We start from the raw sequence: 17,805 nt of genomic DNA on the forward strand, positions 1-17,805 counted from the left end.
ACTATTTAGCCAGATAAATAGTTATCAAGCTAAATGGCTGCCACTAAACATAGCCAAATAGTCAAACAGCCCCACTAACACCTCACTACTGGCCAAAGTTTTCAAAAAGTGGTACTGCCACATGGCAACATTTTCTTTCTGAATGTGCCATCTTAGGCAAGTGTCAATCAAGTTTTGGAAAAGGCAACAATACCAAGGCAGTACTGTTGATAATATGCAGTGATTTTTTTTAAGGCCCTGCATACTAGTGCTGCTGGACATCTTGGCTGCCTTTGAACTTGTCAACCATGCTATCCTGTTACAGAGGCTGTGGGACATTAGTATTGAGGCCATAGTTCTGGAATGGTTCAGGTCTTTCCTGAGTTTTGGAACCTAGCAGGTAGTGAATGAGTATTCAGTTTAATTGAGCTGTGTGGAGTCCTGCAGGTCTCATCCTGCTGTGTGGGGTCCTGCAGGTCTCATCCATCTCCCTGTCATTTTCAACATCTATGTGAGGCCACTGACAGAGGCCTAAATCTATACCAATGACATTCAGGTATACTTGTCTCTCATTACAATTTTTTTTTTTTTTGTAAACATCATTTTTATTGGGTTTTTTGTATGAAAATCTGAACATTGAACGATAAGAAATGTAATATAGACAGATACAGTGCAGCATAACAAGTATCCAAAGAATGGGTTGTATAGCACTATAAGACATTGTAAGACATTGTAAGAATATAGACGAAGCTATCTCCACCCCAGAGAAACGTTGTAAGTATCTTATAACTTATTAGTCTCAGATGAACTGTTGAGTCCCTCCATTACTTCATTAAGCTTGTTGTTCCCTTCCCCCACCCTTCCCCCACCCTCCCTTAAACAGCTTTCAATCTTACTCTCTCAATCCTTCCTACGTTGAATCAAGAGACAATAAGGTACAGTAACACTCAATGCCCAATAACCTTAAGCATGATAAGGTAATATCAGATAATATCAGATAAAGGAACACATGTAAAAGGAACACATGTAAAAAGAACACATGTAAAAATATCACCTTCAGAGAAGTCCTACAATAAAAATGACACATCCCTTATTTGGCCTCTTTGCCAATCCTTCAGATCTTATGGTCTATTACACCGAGTAGCATCATCCCCACAAAAAACAAACATAAGACATCATGCAGAGAACAGCAGTCAAAAAAGTAGCAAAGACTTTGCAAACATTATGTCCTAATAACTTTGTTCTCTTCTGAATTCCATGGCAAATCCAAATCTACAATATGCTTGACCAAGTGAGATGGTTGATGTTGGAAGAACGCTGACCATACCTCCTTCACTTGTCTTTGTTTCAAGACACCCAAAGATTTCGCCGTCATATGTTCGTACGTGGCTATTTGGAGTAGTTTTCTGTTCCAATGTGCAAAGCAAGGGGCTTCGTTAGATATCCAATTATTCAGAATGACAGTCTTTACAACAATACTTGCTTTACGTAGAAAAAGTTTCTGTGAAACTGTTAACAAGACATGAGTATTATTGAAGAAACCAAACAGCCATAACATGGGGTCTAAAGGAAGGGAACAAACACAGATCTTGGAGCATTGTTGCTGAACCGCTACCCACAGTTGTCGGATTTTACGGCATTCCCAAAAACCGTGAAGGTAATGTCCCTCCTCAGTCTCACACTTTATACAAAAGGGGGATGGTGTTAACCCTACCTTGTAAGCCATGGAATTCGAGCAATATAACTGCCAGATAAATTTAAAATGTACTTCCCTCAGATTAACATTCTCTGTGATTTTACTACTCTGTAAGAAATATTGTTTAATATTGGCAGGAGTTAATAAAATGGACGGAAAAGGAGCCCATTTAGTTAATATTATATCATAAGCATTAATATTCAAATGGGACTGCAGTATTGTAGAGAACATGGAGCAGGAATATTTTATTTGGGGTCTGGTACACACCATCATTTCTAGTCTTGTTCGAAGGCCCATGGGAATAGAGGACCATTGTTCTTGCCGAATATAGTGGCGTACCTGCAGATACACGTAGAAATCTTCTTTGGGGATACGAAACCTGCTCTGTATTTCCATAAAGCTATACAGCGTGCTCCCCCCAGTCGCAAACAATTGTGACACCTTTATCAGCCCCCTCTGTGCCCAACCCTGGAATACAGATTGTCCTAAACCCGGAGGAAATTGGGGATTATCACATATGTCCAATACAAATGGGAGAGGACCACGAGGAATTCCCATTTTAGTATATAAATAAGCCCATGCTTGCCTACTAGAATGTAGTATCAAATATCCTCTACAGTCTAGTGGGAGGCGTCCGTACTGGAGTTGTAAGAGTGTGGACAGAGAATAGTTATTGAACCAACCACAAAGGAGATTGGAAGGAGAAAAAATTTCCATACCAAGTATCCAATCGCGGACATGTCTCATCATACTGACGAGATTGTAATCCCTAAAATTTGGACAAGCCAAGCCACCTTGTCCGGGCCGGATTTGTAAGTATCGCAGTGCTAACCGGGATCTTTTCCCCCTCCACATAAAAGACTTCATAAGTTTATTAATAGAGCCTAAGTCCCTTTGTTTTAACCACACTGGCAGCATTTGGAATAAGTACAACCATTTAGGAAGTTCCATCATCTTGAATAAATGTATCCGCCCTGTTAGGGATAAGGGAAGTGAGGTCCAATTTGTTAATCTCTGTTCCAATTTTTTTAATAATGGTTGCACATTAATGTCATAAATAGATTTAATGGAATTTGGAATGAGAACTCCCAAATACTTAATTCTCGCCGGGGCCCATTTAAGTGGGAACGAAGCACCCCATACTTTTTCCAATTCACCATAAATTTCTAGGGCTTCTGACTTATCTGTATTTATTTTAAGTCCAGAAAAGGAACCGTACCATTTTTGCAGCTCAAGGATTTTCTTTAGAGACTGTTGGGGATTCGTCAAAAAGATGAGAATATCGTCAGCAAAGGCCACCACTTTGAACATATAGCCATTATGAGTGAGGCCTCTGATGGTTTCTTCCTGAGATACAAGGCGTAATAAAGGATCTATTGCCATTAAATATAATAAAGGAGACAAGGGGCAACCTTGACGCACACCCCGTTTGGGTTCAAAGGCTTGGGAAGCATGCCCATTTGCCAATATATGCGAAGAGGGAGTTTTATAGAGTAGCGAGATATAAGACAGGACCTCCCCGGACAATCCATATCGCCTTAAAACAGAGAACAGGTAATCCCAGGAGACCCTGTCGAAAGCCTTTTCAGAGTCAAAACTCACGGCCATAGATGGTAGGTTATGTTTTTGACAATATGTGATGGCAGTGACCAGTTTAACGATATGAGAACTGGCCGACCTTCCTTTTACAAAGCCAACCTGGTGGGAAGAGATCAAGGTCGGAAGTATCTCACCTAGCCTCTTTGCCAAAACATTTGCCAAAATCTTAAGATCACAATTTAACAGTGAAATTGGCCTGTAGGATGCCGGATGAATGGGATCTTTGCCAGGTTTAGGTAAGACAGTAATATATGCTTGGTTGAACTGTGGTGGAAAATGGTTTTTAACAAGAGCTCCTTGATAAAATGAACTCATTGCCTCAGAAATGGGCTCACCTAGAATTTTATAGTAATCGTAGGTAATCCCGTCTGGGCCCGGTGATTTACCTGCCTTACAGGACTTAATAACAGCTTGAATTTCAGTATTTAAAATAGGGGAGTTCAAGAATTCTAACTGTGCTGATGTAAGCTGAGGAATGTCCAGGTGTTTGAAAAAGGCGATTTCCTCCTCCCTGCCGCCTTGTCTATCCTCCGTATACAAATTCTCATAAAAGCCTTTCAGCACCTCACAAATGTCTTTCCCTTGAACTACCCAGTGACCTTGCGGTGTCTTTAATTTGTCTATATATGTTTTACCTTGTCTGAGTTTCACTAATTTGGCCAATAGTCTACCGGACTTATTCCCGAACCTATAGAATGTATGTTTCTTGAAATGAAAGGCTTTTAAAGCTTTCTGATGTAAGTAAGCTTGCAAGGAACTCAGTGTAACTTGATAGGCACTAATATTTGCCTGTGTGGGGTTTTGTATCATTTCCCTCTTGGCCCTTTTGAGCTCTCCCTCCAGAGAAATAATCCTCTCATGTAATCGTTTGTTCCTGCTTCGTACATAAGATATGATTTACCATTACAATTTTTTTTCAGTTTTTTCAGCACAATATCGTTCATTTTGATGTCCATTCTACCAGCCATGGGACACTATTCCCTATTGTCTATGTTTATTCACAGCCATAGGTCACCTTTACTACCTTAGTAGTAAAACACGTCAAATATTTTGTAAATAAATAAAAAAATAATAAATAATTCATATATAAACCTATTGTTGGAACTATTAGAAAACTTTAAAACATCACTGGACATTTAACAGCAATCTAGAAACTGATAGTAAACATGAAAAGCCTTGAGCAAAACATGTTAAATAAATCAAGGCTGAAAACATGTTTATTGCGAATCATATATTTATGAGAAATTAGATACTGTTTTATTGCAAGATATTTAAAAAGATAATGTCCTAAGAAAAATTACCAACAGTTTTTTTGTGTGGGACTAGAAATGGAAAGGCAAATCTAATCTGCTTCAAATTGTAGAATTCTGATAAAGCATCAAAGAAAGAAAAAGTAGTTTTATAAAAAAAAACAATGCTATTGCTGGCCCTTGACTTAGCATTACCCTTGTGTCCACAACAATTTATCCAATACTCTGCTACCTTCAACAGTTGTATTTTAGGTTATTTTTTTCAGAACTTTGTGTTACCTGTTTCTGAGCAACCTAAAAGATGACCTATTTTGAAAATTGTGGAGAAGTCATTTTGGTTGGTCATTTGTAAGTCAGACAAGGATCTGCTGTAAAGTAGCTAAGTGACACTGTTAGAACTTTACTCTTTTCTTGCAGAATGGTCATGCCTCCCCTGGAAGAGTATTTCTAAAATGCTTATGAAATGCAATACTAAAAGCATTTGTCATACATGACAACCTGCAATTTTCAGTTTCTAACTGGTGTTCTGCATATCTGCCATTTTAGAATATGCTTCTGCTGTGAAGGCAGTACAACAAAACAGCATCAAGCAACTTCCTACAATGAGCCTTATTCATAAAAGATTTTTCCCTAATCTATTCCTGTGGAAAAATCTTTATTCAATAATGCATATAATATTTTAAAATGCTTGTTGTCTTTTATGGAAGTTAATTTTCTAAAATGTCTTAAAACAAGTGTAGTACAGGGGCTGGCCAGGGTGAAGGTGGTAGACAAGCAAGGCAGTGCTGGGATATTTGCATTTTTTGGGTGGCTGTTGTGACCCATGGCGACAGAGATGAGAAGGCAGCATTTCAAAACAATATCAGGCTGCAATGGAAAGTAGCCGCAGGAATGTTTCTGCTCCATCCTGCAGTCCTGGGAGGGAGGGAGGGAGGGAGGGGGGGGGGGTAATAAGAGGTCTTGGTATGCAACAGAGAAGGTTGTGCTTTCACTTCCGTGGTTCAGCCATCTGCATGGGAGGGGAGTGGAGCAATCAGTGATTCCCTCCCAGAGCTGCTGTTCAATGTCAGGCTGCTGTAGCTTGGTTCAGAGAGGCAACAGCAGCCTTGGGAAGCTGCAGATACTAGGAAAAAGTTGTGATAGGGGTCCGGGGGCATTGGGAGAGACCTGGTGCAATAGGAAATATAGGCCGCAATTTTGTGGTGATGTGATTGGCGTCACTTCAGTTTCACTGCACTGCTGCAATAAAATTAAAGTAAAGCAGAAATAAATAAAAATAAAAGTAAAAACACTCATCTCAAGATCTGGGAAACTTAAAATGAGTCTCCACAAGTTATAAATGTCCTGAAATACAAATGCTGGTCCTGGTACCGAAACAAATAAAACAGCCAAAAATACAATAAAATAAATAAAAATAACAAAAGAGGATGCCAGAGTTGGTGTTATGGAAACCTGATCAGACTCTGGAGAGGGTTTGTATGGCTCAAAAATGTAAAAAATATTGATGATTTCAAAGCCAATACAAAGTGGTTAAAATAGCTGTAAGTGTTTAAAATAATTTAAAATAAAAATAGGGGACACACAGAGGTCAGAGTCTTCAGCTATAAAACATCCAAAGGTACACAGATTTGGCATCACCTTTTAGAAAAATGACAGCAAAAATAAGGGTAAAACAAGTGGGTAAATTCAATCCCTATTAAAAGTGCTAAGGCATATTTTCTGAGGAAAATAAAGTTTAAAAGTATATCTTTTTGGTTACAAAAACTGATCCACACAAAAATAAGTAGTCTGGTCTGGACTTTTGGTGTGCTGGTGCTTAGCTAGGCAGGATTCCAAACTGTTTAACAGCAGCTACAGAAGCTGTCGCCTAGGCAACCAGCTTGCCTTGTGAGGAGCTGACAAAAACAACAGAATGAGATAGTTGGCATAGAAGCACCTAAAGTCGTGCTGTTACCATCCTACCTGGGGTTTTGGGGGGGACATTTAATTAATGTGAATGATATAAAAAGTTCTCCCTTTTTATTACCACTTGTGGAAGAGAGGTGCTAGAAAATATAAATCTCTTTAAGTACAATATTAGAACATCTCTTGGCACTATTTTTTCTAATGATATCAAGGGAGTAGGGATCTTACAATAAGAAAGTTCTTTTACAGTTATAGAACTCAAGAGAGTGATAGTTGACACTGTAGAGAGCAGTAGTGTTTCTTCACTTCTCTTTCACAGAGACTGCTCCAGTGTCTAAAGTTACTGCAAACACAGAGGAAAAAAGTGATTATACTTGTTTAGAATAATTTATCCTCTTGAGAGGAGATGTTTGGAGATAGCCAGCAGAGTAGCTCTTGTTAATAATAACAACAGCTGAAATACAAGTTTTTTATTCAGTTTATTGAGATTATATGGAATGAAAGAAGGATGTTTGAAAAATTTCTAATATGCTTCAGTGCCCCAATAAACTAGTTAATGTCTGTCCATCTGTATTCAGCTACAGTAAATTGGGCAGCCATATAAATTTATGAAAAGAAGTAAGATAGAAATCAAAGTAAGAGAAAAAGCACGGAAATCTTATAAATAAATAATTAATGACAGCATGAGAATAAAATTGAAAAATATAAAATTCCAGTTTTAACAAACTTAAAGAAAAAATAAAATACTCCTCTAAGAAAAAAATGTTCTCCCTTGAGAGGAAAAGTTGGGAAAACATTAACTTAGGTCCTAATATTTTGATCCTAATTTGGAGATATATATGGAAAAGCTCTGAATGATATCAAGGTGAAACAGGTTCTGCCTCAGAAATAATTTGAAGCAATCACAATATTCATCAGGCTTGAAAACAATAAAGAGTGAGAAAAAGTTAGAGAGACTGGAAGAAAATATTTCACACATATAACATCATGCTTCACTTATTCCCTCTGAAGAAAATAGACTACGGACTTGATGCTTATCCATTCTTTTGTCTCACTAATATAGTCAAAATTCACTTAGGGGCGTAACTTTGCCGACAAAGGTGAGGGGGGAGTTTAGATAGGGCCGGGTGAGTGGGTTAGGTAGGGGAAGGGAGGGGAAGGTGCGGGGTGGGCGAAGGAAAGTTCCCTCCGAGGCCGCTCCGAAATCGGAGCGGCCTCGGAGGGAACGGAGGCAGGCTGCGCGGCTCGGCGCACGCAGGCTGCCGATTTTGCGCAGCCTTGTGCGCGCCGACCCCAGATTTTATAAGATATGCGCGTATCTTATAAAATCAGGTGTACTTTTGTTCGCGCCTGCTGCGCGAACAAAAGTATGCGCTCGCGCAACTTTTTAAAATCTGCCCCATAGGGGTAGATTTTTTAAAAAAGCGCGTTCGCGTACTTTTGTTTGCGCACCAGGCGCAAACAAAAGTACGCTGAATTTTATAAGATACGCGCGTAGCCGCGATTATCTTCTAAAATCCTGGATTGGCGCGCGCAAGGCTGCCGATTTTGGTCAGCCGGCGCACGCCGAGCCGCGCAGCCTGTCACCGTTCCCTCCGAGGCCGCTCCGAAATCGGAGCGGCCTCGGAGGGAACTCTCTTTCGCCCTCCCGTCCCCTTCCCCTCCCTTCCTCTACCTAACCCACCCCCCCGGCCCTATCTAACCCCCCCCCCTTACCTTTGTCCGTAGATTTACGCCTGCGAGAAGCAGACGTAAATCTACGCGTGCCAGCGGACTGCTGGCGCGCCGTGCTCCGACCCCGGGGCTGGTTCGAAGGCCTGGACCACGCCCTTGGGCCGGCACCACGCCCCAGTCCCGCCCCCGAAACGCCGCGTCCCGCCCCCAAAATGCTGCGTCGTTCGGCCCCGCCCCCGACAAGCCCCCTTCCAAAAACCCCGGGACCTACGCGCGTCCCGGGGTTCTGCGCACGCCGGCGGATGGGATGGGACAGGTTCATAGTTTTATTGTATTTTTTCCTATTGTTTTTTTAAATTCCAAAATGTAACAAAATAGGAAATATTGTTGGAATTTCCTATTTCATTTCAAAAGAATGCCCACTCCTAGTTGACAACATCTGGAAAAGAAAAGTTTATGAAAGAATCATTTTTCTTATGGTAACAAAAATGTAGAACATATCTTAGAAAAATATAAAGTGAATAGCAGAACATATACATATATGATATTTAATCTCATTAGATACAGAACTAGTTCTGGTCAGGTCTTTTTTTTTTTAATCCTACAAAAGGAAAGAGCACTTAACTGTTTAAAAAGTTTCTTGAATTTTAATATGCTTAGTATTCTTAAATGTTTGTTACTAGCTTATTATCATAATTAAACAAAATGAAGTCTAATCATTTGAAGGTTCAAAATCATCTCTCATTACATCTGATTTTAATTTTAGAGCCTTGCCTTCCCGCTCTACCTCTAGGAGACTGTCTGGGTTTCAGACCCCTTTTTCCTATTGGAAGACCTGGCTGGAAGGAGGGGTCCTTTCTGGCTCCCACTCTTGAATTAACACCCAGTGGCTCAACGTTTTGACACCAGAAAGCCCTTTAAATATTTATTGCCATCTCAGTCACCATAAGCAGGAGAGCCACTGTAACAAGAGATGCAGGGTTAGTCAATATTCTTTGTATTCTTATTAGACTCTGTGGAAGGTGCGTACATGATGTAAAGGGATTCTGTTCTCCTTGACTTGCCGGATGTTTTGTTTTATTCCTGGCAAAGCAATTAAATAACAAAAATGTAATTTGTTAGAGAAAAATGGTGTTCATATCATAGGTGTCCAACAGTGGTCAATTAGGTCACAAGTATACATGCTGCTTATCCCAGGGATAAGCAGTAGATTTCTGCAATTCTGTCTTAACCTTTTAGATCCTGCTCATTGAAGGAATTATTTCCTGATGCCCCTTTTTACATATCTTAGTTAACTAGACCCAAATATGGTATAAAAAATTTTGCAAGTAATTAAAAGTATATGAAAAAATGTTTCATTTGTGGAACGTTGGTACCTAAAAGGTTAATAATGGTTTATGAACTTTTCCTCCAAGAACTTGTCCAAATCTTTTTTAAATGCAGCTACACTAATAGCTTTCACCACATTCCAGAGCTTAAATATGCATTGAGTAAAACAATATTATCTCTTATTAGTTTTAAATGTATCACCTAGTAACTTCATTGTGTGTCCCCTGGTGTTTGTACTATATGAAACAGTAAGCAACTGATTAACATTTATGTGTCTCCCCTCAGCCGTCTTTTCTCCAAGCTGATGCGACCTAACCTCTTTAGTTTTTGAGATGTGATGAACAGAACTGCACATAATACTCAAGATGAGATCGCACCATGGAATGATACAGAGGCATTATGATATTCTCTGTTTTATTCTCCATTCCTTTCCTAATAATTCCTAGTATTCTATTTGCTTTTTTGGCTGCTGCTGCACACTGAGCAGAAGATTTCAACGTATTATCAAAGATGATGACTAGATCCTGTTCCTGAATGGAGACTCCTAATGTGGAATCTTGCATTATATAGCTACAATTTGGGTTACTCTACCCTAAATGCATCACTTTGGACTTGTCCACATTAAATTTCATTTGCCATTTGCATGCGCAGTCTCCAAGTTCTCGGTACCTTTCTAATTCTGGTATATCTTTCTTGAGATGTGGTGACCAGAACTGAACACAGTACTCAGTCAAGATGAGTTCACACCTTAGAGCATTACAAAGGCATTATGGTATTCTCTGTTTATTCTCCATTACTTTCCTAATAATTCTTAGCATTCTATTTGCTTTCTTGGCTACTGCTGCACACTGGGCAGAAGATTTCAACATATTGGGCTAGATTTTAAAAGCCCTGCGTGCGTAAATCCTCCCGGATTTACGTGCGCAGGGCACTCGCGCGCCGGCGCACCTATTTTGCATAGGCCGCTGGTGCGCACAAAGCCCCGGGATGCGCGTAAGTCCCGGGGCTTTGTAAAAGGGGTGGGAGGGGGTGTGTCCGGGGGCATGTCCAGGGGCGTGTCTGGGGTCGGGGGGCGGTCCGGGGTGAATCTGGGGGTGTGGCGACGGTTCGGGGAAGGGCCGGGAGGGCGGTCCCGAGTCCCCCGGCACTGCGGCCTGTGCCGGGGGATGCGAGGTGGTGCGCGCAAGTTACGCCTGCTTCAAGCAGGCGTAACTTGCCCAACAAAGGTGGGGGGGGGGATTTAGGTAGGGCCGGGGGGTGGGTTAGGTAGGGGAAGAGAGAGGAAGGTGGGGGGACGCAGAAGGAAAGTTCCCTCCGAGGCCGCTCCGATTTCGGAGCGGCCTCGGAGGGAACGGTGGCAGGCTGCGCGGCTCGGTGCGTGCAGGCTGCCGATTTTGCGCAGCCTTGCGCGTGCTGACCCCGGATTTTATAAGATACACGTGGCTACGCGCATATCTTATAAAATCCGGCGTACGTTTGTTCGCGCCGGTTGCGCGAACAAAAGTACGCACGCGCGTACTTTTTAAAGATCTACCTCAGCATCAACAATTATGCCTAGGTCCTTTTCATGAATGGAGACTCCTAATATAGAACCTTGCATTGTAAGGCTATAATTTGGGTTACTCTTCCCTAATGGCATCACTTTTCACTTGTCCACATTAAATTTCCTTTGCCATTTGCATGCCCAGTCTCCCAGTTTTGCAAGGTCCTCTTGCAATTTCAGATAATTCTCTTGCAATTTAACAAGTTTTAATAATTATCTGCCATTGGCAAATGTAATCACCTCATTTGTTCCCATTTCCATGTCATTTATAAATAAATTAAAAAGCAGTGGTACCTGAAGAGATCACTGGTTCATGCCACTATTTACCTTTCTCCATTGGAAAAATTTACCATTTAGCCCTACTCTCTGTTTTCTCCTTTTTAACCAGTCTCCAGTCCTCAGTGAGACCTACTGCTCCCTACTCCATGGCCTTTTAATTTCCTAAGAAGTCTCTCATGATGAACATTGTCAAATGCTTTCTGAAAATTCTGATATATTATATCAAGTGGCTCACCTTCAGCCACATGCTCATTTTTTAGCCTTCAAAAAATTATCTTATCAATGCTTTGCATCTAACTTGTCAGTGCTTGTGCTATTTCCTATTTTCTTCTTTCAGATTCATTTTCCATTTCTTAAAAGATTTTTTTTAGCTGTTATAGCCTCTCTCAGCTCACCTTTCAATCATGCTGTTAGTCATTAAGCCTTCCTTCCATCTTTTCTAATGTGTGGAATACATCTGATCTGGGCTTCCAAGATGGTATTTTTAAGCAATGTTCATCCTGATGTAAACGCTTTTCCTTTGTTACCTCTCAATTGTTTCCTAACAATTTTCCTCATTTGATTATAGTTACTTTTTTGAATGTAGAATGCGGTTGCAATAGATTTATTTAGTGTCCTCCCACCTGTTATTAACTTAAATGTCATCATGTTGTGATCACTATTGTCAAATGGCTCCAACACTGTTACCTCTCGCACCAAATCCTATGGTCCACTAAGGACTAAGTCTAAAATAGTTTCCTCTCTTTGTGGTTCTTATACCAGATGCTCCATGATGCAGTCACTTATTTTATTTAAAAATTTAACCTCTCTAGCATGTCATAATGTGACATTTACCCAGTCAATTCTGGCATAATTGAAATCACCCATTACTACTTTGCTGCTGATTTTATAAGCATCCACAATTTCTTTTAGCATTTCATTGTTTGGTTTTTTTTTCATTCTGGCCAGGTGGATGGTAATAACCCCCACTGCCATTTTATTTCCCTTTTCACATGGAATTTCATTTTGTTTCCTACGGAACTTTAAATCTGTTTGATTCAAAGCCCTCTTTAATATTTAGTGCCACCCCTCCACCAATTTGATCCATCCTATCATTTCAATATAATTTGTACTCTGATATCACAAAGTCCCATTGGTTTTCCTCCTTCCACCAGATCTTAGAGATATCAATTATATCTACCTCTTTACCTAGTGCTATACACTCTTCCATTATTATTTTTTAGATCTAGAATTTGTATACAGACATTTCAAAGTATGTTTTTTGTTTGTATTAACAACCTATTTATCGGTTGGAGTAATTTGGAATATTTCTGTTCTGTCAGCTCTTTACCTTTCCACTTTAGCACTTATGCCCTAATTTCTATGTTCTCTTAGTATCCATCAAAGATACATTATTCAAAATTTTGTACTTCTGAGTAACTGTTGGCTTTCCTCCATTATCTAATTTAAAAGACGTGCTATCTACTTTTCAAAGGTAGGGACAGCAGCAGCCTGGTTCCAGTCTGGTTAAGGTAGAGCCCATCTTTTTGGAAAAGACTCCCACTCCCCAAAATGATGCTAAGTTCCTAAAAAACCTAAAACCCTCTTCCCTGTATCATTGCCACATCCATCCATTGAGACTCTGGAGCTCTGCCTACCTCTGGGGTCCTGCATGTGGAATGGGATCCATTTCTAAGAATGCTTCCCTAGATGTTCTGGATTTCAGCTTTTTACATAGAATCCTAAATTTGACTTCCAGAACCTCCCTCCTGCATTTTTCTATGTCATTGTTACCCACATGTACCAAGATAGCTGATTCCTCCCCAGCACTATCTAAAATCCTATCTAGGTGATATGTGAGGTCCACCATCTTCACACCAGGCAGGCAAGTTTCCATATGATCCTCACATCCACCAGCCACCCATTCATCTACCTTCCTAATAATCGAATCACCAACTACAATGGCCATCCTAATACTTCCTTCCTGGGCACATGTCCTGGGAGATATATCCTCATTGTGATAGGATACTACATTACCTTGAGGGCATGTCCTAGCTATAAGTTTGCTTCCTGCCTCACCAAGGTGATGCTTTCCTTCCAGATGACCTTTCTCCCCAAGGCAGTACATACTCGATATGCATTTCTGGCTTTCTTAGCTCCTCCAGGTCTGCCCACTGTAGTCTACAGAGATCAGGCTCATTCTCTAAGGGCTTTGAGCTCTTTGCACTTAGTGCACACATGCACTATCTCATCAGCTGGGAGAAAATCATACATGTGGCACTCATTAGGGATGTGAATCGTTTTATGACGATTTAAAATATCGTCCGATATATTTTAAATCGTCAAAAATCGGTAGGGCCACGATACAATACCAATTCCCCCGATTTATCGTCAAAAAATCGTAAATCGGGGGAAGGGGGAGGCAGGAAAACCGGCACACTAAAACCCCCTAAAACCCACCCTCGACCCTTTAAATTAAATCCCCCACCCTCCCGAACCCCCCCAAATGCCTTAAATTACCTGGGGGTCCAGTGGCACACTAAAACACCCTAAAACCCACCCCCGGCACACTAAAATCCCCTAAAACCCACCCCGACCCTTTAAATTAAATCCCCCACCCCAAATGCCTTAAATTACCTGGGGGTCCGTAGCGGCGGTCCGTAGCTTAAATTACCCCCAGGGTCCGTAGCTAAATCGGGGGAAGGGGGAGAGCAGGAAATCCGGCACAGTAAATCGTGGTGTCTTCAGCCGGCGCCATTTTGCAAAATGGCCGCCGCAAAATGGCGGCGGCCATATACCAATACGATTCGATGCAGGAGGTCGTTCCGGACCCCCGCTGGACTTTTGGCAAGTCTTGTGGGGGTCAGGAGGCCCCCCCAAGCTGGCCAAAAGTTCCTGGGGGTCCAGCGGGGGCCCCTGGAGCGATCTCCTGCTGCGAATCGTTTCCGTACGGAAAATGGCGCCGGCAGGAGATCGACTGCAGGAGGTCGTTCAGCGAGGGTTCCAGACCGCCGCTGAATGACCTCCTGCAGTCGATCTCCTGCCGGCGCCATTTTCCGTATGGAAACGATTCGCGGCAGGAGATCACTCCAGGGGGCCCCCGCTGGACCCCCAGGAACTTTTGGCCAGCTTGGGGGGGCCTCCTGACCCCCACAAGACTTGCCAAAAGTCCAGCGGGGGTCCGGAATGACCTTCCTGCGTCGAATCGTATTGGTCTATGGCCGCCGCCATTTTGCGGTGGCCATTTTGCAAAATGGCGCCGGCTGAAGACACCACGATTTACTGTGCCTGATTTCCTGCTCTCCCCCTTTCCCCGATTTAGCTACGGACCCGGGGGTAATTTAAGCTACGGACCGCAGCTACGGACCCCCAGGTAATTTAAGGCATTTGGGGTGGGGGATTTAATTTCAAGGGTCGGGGTGGGTTTTAGTGTGCCGGGGGTGGGTTTTAGGGGGTTTTAGTGTGCCGCTGGACCCCCAGGTAATTTAAGGCATTGGGGGGGGGGGTTCGGGAGGGTGGGGGATTTAATTTAAAGGGTCAGGGGTGGGTTTTAGGGGGTTTTAGTGTGTGTTCACGATTTAACGATTTTTCACGATAATCTAAACACCCAAACGGCGACGATACGATTCCCTCCCCGTCCCAGCCGAAATTGATCGTTAAGACGATCGAGGACACGATTCACATCTCTAGCACTCATTGCAAAAAACTGGAAAGCCTCCCTCTAGCTGCTGGACTTTGTCTGCATCTTAATTTTGTGGATTTATTATCATGTTAAAATCTCTAAGGGAGAAGGGATGTAAAGCTAATCTAAAGTACATTTAGTCTATTGATTAATTTTATATTTGCCTGTCAATGACCTTCAAAATACTACAATTAATCTACTTATATCTACCTAGTTATCCACCTTATTGACTCTTGTTTTGAATTAAATTCTTTTTGTATAAAATCTGTTAGTAAATTTATAGTAAAGAGCTTTGAGGAATGCATGCTATCTGGCACACACTTCCAGTTCTCTTCTGCTGCATTGGGTGTGGACCTCTGGAAGCTGGGGCTGTGGAGCTTGAAGCCTGGATTCACTCATGATGACCTCTGGAGTCATCTTTCAGGGGCTGCTGGGGAAGGTATGCAGATAAGCCTTCTGGTCCTCTTCTGGTCCGACTAAATTTTCCACTGCTCTAAAGTCTTAATCCAGCCTTTTCCAGTTGCTGGCACTATGTAGCTCTCTGTATTCTTGCACTGTTCTCACAGTCACAATCTCCCTAGATCAGTGCAAGAGTACATGCACCCAGGAGGCTCAAATTCACAGAAAGCAATTCAGTGCCAGTAGCTGTTCTGAAGATGGCTAGATGGAGATTTGAAAATGACAAACAAGGATTGATAGGGCTGGTTTGCTGATGGAAAGGGTACCTAAAGGCAGGCAGGTTTGCCAGGGGTGGGGGGGGGGGGGGGCTGAAGGCAGACAGGCTGGCTTGCTGGGGGAGAGACTAAAGGCTAACAAGCTAACTTATGGAGAAGGAGAGAGGAAACTGGCAGTTTGACTTGCTATTGGTAGCGGGTGTCTGTAGGCAGACTGACTTGCAGGGGAGGGAGCAAGGGTAAAGACGGACAAGCTGATTTGCTGGGAGTGGGTGAGTGGTTGATTGGTTTGGTCCCCCCAACCAAAAAGATGTTCCACTGCCCCTCATTCTTATTATATTATATGTAGTATAATGTAATAAACATAGTACTTCTGGTATAGTACTTCTTCTTCAACATGATATACTTATTACGATATAACGAATATATCAACCACATTACTTTATATAGATGCAGGTATTCAAATTTACTTTTCATTTCAAAATCAATATATTTTCCTATAGTTTATTGCCATGCAGTAACATTTAGGGGTCGATTTTAAAAGACGCGTGCGGGCATCCATGGGCGCGCGGATCCCGCACGCGCACATGGACGCAGCTATTTTATAAGACACGAGCGTCGGCGTACACGTGTTATAAAATACAGTTCCCTCGTGCACATGTGCATCAGATTTTAAATTTTGCATGCATGTGTGAGTGGGTAGGGACTCGCGCATGCAGAGGGGCATTTTAAAAAGCAATGTGTGGCAATGTGAGTAGGCCTTCCCCAGTTCCCTATCGGTCCACTCCAATTAAGGAGCGGACTGGGAGGGAGCTTCCCTCTACCCCTACCCTATACCCTATACCCCTACCCTATACCCCTATCTAACCTTCCTACCTTTTTCCCTCTCCTCTCCTTTTCTCCTCTCCTCTCCTCCCTGATCTCTCAGCAGCATTCGATACCGTCGACATAAAATTATGATTCATAGACTAAACAAAATCAGAATAAGCGGTAAGCCTTTAAAATGGCTAACATCATTCTTAAGTAACAGAACATACCAAGTTAAAATCAACAACGTCTCATCTGAAATTATAAATCTTGATACCGGAGTCCCGCAAGGGTCTGCGTTGTCAGTGACCTTATTCAACATCTACTTAATTCCACTATGTCACCTGCTATCAGGACTTGGATTAAAATATTACTTGTACACCGATGATATACAGAACTTTCAAATTAATCTGTCACCTGCAATTGGAGACCTAGGGGTTCACAAGGACCAAGAGTTAACCTTCAAAAATCATATTGCCAACAAAACAAGAGAAGGTTATTATAAACTACTTATACTGAGGAGACTAAAACCCCTATTAAAATTAAAAGATTTCAGAACTGTTTTACAGGCATTAATTTTCTCATCCACCGATTATTGTAACACCCTGCTTCTCGGACTACCCTATTCCACTATTCGACATTTACAAATCTTGCAGAACTCTGCCGCAAGAATATTGACGGGTACTAATAGAAAAGAACACATCACCCCAATCTTGAGGGAACTTCATTGGTTACCAATCGAACAGCAGGTACAGTTCAAAACCCTATGTATTCTCCACAAGATGAAACATGGGGATAAGGTCGAATGGCTGAACGCTGCAATACGTTTGCATATACCACAAAGAAATTTAAGATTTGCCAATAAAGGCCTGCTATCCATCCCATCCATGGATAGCAGTGGTTAGAGATAGAGGCCTGTCATTTGCCGGCCCAAAAACTTGGAACAATCTACCAGTTGACATACGACTTGAAACAAATATAGCAATTGTAACCCTTGAAGTTCAATTTTCTTTATGACTTCTTGTGTCTGAAACCTGCACTTTGATTCCCAACCCAGTATCAGAAATGAATCCACACGCTCTTTAGTGAGTAACAGTTTTATCTTTACTGGAATGAATGACTGAAATAAATCTGTTCACTTCCTAAGCATCTGCATTTGTCATATAAACACATGTATATAGTACAAGAGAAAACTCAACTTTGTCATAAACTCATGTTAAGTATTTCAACCAGAATCAGCATGTGATATAGCACCCGACCTTAAGCAGTCTCTGAACAAGCAAAGTCCCAGATTGTATCCTACTGTGTGTCCATTTGAATATAGCACTGAAGAGGGCGTCAGTACTGCTGCTCCAACTGCCAAATCCACAATACAGCAGCCTCTATCCGAAAGAAGAGCTTCAAATCCT

Source organism: Rhinatrema bivittatum, chromosome 1 (assembly GCF_901001135.1).
Source record: "Rhinatrema bivittatum chromosome 1, aRhiBiv1.1, whole genome shotgun sequence".
In the NCBI taxonomy this organism is placed as follows: domain Eukaryota; kingdom Metazoa; phylum Chordata; class Amphibia; order Gymnophiona; family Rhinatrematidae; genus Rhinatrema; species Rhinatrema bivittatum.